Consider the following 2,513-nt stretch of genomic DNA (forward strand, 5'->3'; position numbering starts at 1 on the left):
GATTTCTAAATTTCAATTGACTGAAGCAAATTATCTTTCCTTGAATATAAAAAGCCCATTTAAGGTGCTTTTTAAAACTACTTTTGGAGAAGGTCTAAGTAGAAAGTAGGCTTAGAACAACCTTGAGAATGTCACAAAAAGTTACTAGTCCATTAAAACTTTTGCTAGTTTTTCTGCTTTCACATATCGTAATAGTCATCTGTAGTTTATAAGAAGAACTCTCTGAGTACCACATTAGCCCTTCCAAATGAAACCAGAAGTGACCAAAAGTCCACTTGGAATATTTTTTAAAATCTAATTTCTTTGCTAAAACAAACATAACTTGTTTTAGTGGAGAATCACACACCTCTGCTGTGATTTGTTGTTGTTGTTGTTCTGAAGGACTCCAAGGATCACAAAATGAGCCTTGGGGCCACATGGCCTGTGGCTTGCTCAATTCCCATCTCTACCCTTAATAATACAAGTCACTTCTTATAATGAAGTGAGACTACCATATATACTGGACTATAAGTCGACCTCATGTGTAAGTCAAGGGCAGGTTTTGGGGCCAAAATTATGTATTTTGATATGACCCATGGATAAGTCGAAGGTAAAACTTAGGGGCATGGACTGAATGGCCCTTGTGGTCTGTTCTAACTCTATGATTCTAAATAATGAACCAAAGGAAAATGATCATAACTGTTTTGGATTTACCCTAAAGGTTGGGTGGTTGAGAGAGTAGAGGGAGGGGTGTCAGTGTTTCCAGGACACCAGGGGATGGTTCCCTTTTTTAAACAAGAGTTAAATTACAGTATTTGCATTCACCCATGGATAAGTCGACTACGGTTTTGGGGGTCAATTTTCTGAGAAGAGAGTCAAAGTGATAAAAAGGCTTTACCCATGGAATGTCTGGCTTTTGTGCAGCTGTTTAATTTGGTAGCCCTACCATACTCATATATGCTATTATCATGAATACTGATATTCAGAATTTGGCCATTTGAGGAACTCTTTTCACATAAGCTTGTCTGATGAGAGACCATTTTAGGGCTTGCCCACAGAATCCTTGGACTTTTACAGAAGAATATAGGGCTGCAGTGGGAAAATGTGGCCCTCTAGACATTGCTGGACTATGGCTCCAATCAGTATAACCTCTGACAGGTTGCAGCCTAGCATCATCTGAAGGTTACCAAATTGCACTATTTCTAAATGGTGGGCAAGTTGGCACTTAGGGTAGCTGATCTCATCAGTGAGGGACCTCTGAGGGACCAGTGAGGGACCTTCCAGGGGACTTAATAATTTGAAATGACTGAAAACTTAAACATGTGGAGCAGCTGTTGACTCTGAGTCTTTATACAATCAATTCCATGTCAGAGTCTCTCTCTCTCTCTCTCTCTTTCTCTTCTTTTCCTTTCTTCATCATCCCATTGCTCTTCTGTTTTATTCTGCAATCTGTCTGGAAAAGGGGAATGAAATTACAGTGCCATCCAGCACATAACCCAAATAGTGTATTTCACAGCTCCTGGTTATGACAAAGTGGTCGATGCAGAAGTACAAGCCTGTCCATATTAACTACTGTTCTTGTCTTCAAGAGAGCAGGTGAGATAACTTCTTGTCAGAAAGAAGGTGCTTCCCGGAGGGTTCAGATTTCAGTGGGAATTCTTTGCTAATGCTTTATCAGGAACACCAAAGATGTGAAGTGATATCTATCCTAGGATAAGCTTCTCTTGGTGGAGGACAGGGTGGGCAACGTGTGGCATTTTGGCCACAAGTGGCCCCCAAAGCTATATTTGCTGCCCTTGACCATTCCAGACTCTTCTGGACACACTCATTTTTGACAAAAAGTGGCAAATTGCCTCTTCTGGATGCCTCCAGGAATGGTGTTTTGCCTTTTAAATAAGTTGCAGGGCACCCTCTCTGCACACTGAATCCCATTTTTGGGAAAGGTGGGATATAAATGAAGTTTATAAAATCATTTAAGAAAGTCTAGAAACAGTGTAAAACACTTTATAACAGTGTACACAGCACACACTATATCAAATCTCTGCAGCCTAGTCAGGCAAGAATATAACAACGCTATTAAGCAGACTGTAGCAGAATTTTACCCGTTTGACCAATTATCAGAACTGGAGGATGGAAAGTCAGGGGAAAAAAAACAATACCAGATAAACCTTGTTTCATAGTGTATATGTGTGCCTTGTTCAGATGGTACTGTGTGAATTTCTAGAGTATTACACTATCGCTGTGTGGGATAGTGGCTGTATAAGTATATAGAAATGCATATTCCCCTCCATGGAAATCAGCTGCTGAACTCTGAAGTGACCTTAAGCTGAGTAAAGTTACTTGAATGTAAGTTTCAGTGGGTGGAAAAAAAGTTCTAAATCAGGAATGGGGAAGCATTGACTCACCAAATGTTTGGAATGTCAACTCTGCCCTCAGCTTCTTGGCACTTAAGAAGCAATCCAAAACTCCATAAATTGTTACATCAATAATAATAATAATAATAATAATAATAATAATAATAATAATAATAATAA

General features: G+C 39.3%; 1 long non-coding RNA gene across 1 annotated transcript in view; it reads left to right on the top strand.

Annotated features, from left to right (window-relative positions):
* The first annotated feature begins 1,407 nt into the window (after positions 1-1,407).
* Positions 1,408-2,513, top strand: part of LOC121930058 — a 13,656-nt gene continuing 12,550 nt past the window's right edge. Inside the window, exon 1 of the long non-coding RNA XR_006103812.1 lies at positions 1,408-1,575. This is a non-coding gene — a long non-coding RNA (uncharacterized LOC121930058). The remainder of the gene's footprint in view (positions 1,576-2,513) is intronic.

The sequence above is a fragment of the Sceloporus undulatus genome, chromosome 4 (assembly GCF_019175285.1).
Source record: "Sceloporus undulatus isolate JIND9_A2432 ecotype Alabama chromosome 4, SceUnd_v1.1, whole genome shotgun sequence".
In the NCBI taxonomy this organism is placed as follows: domain Eukaryota; kingdom Metazoa; phylum Chordata; class Lepidosauria; order Squamata; family Phrynosomatidae; genus Sceloporus; species Sceloporus undulatus.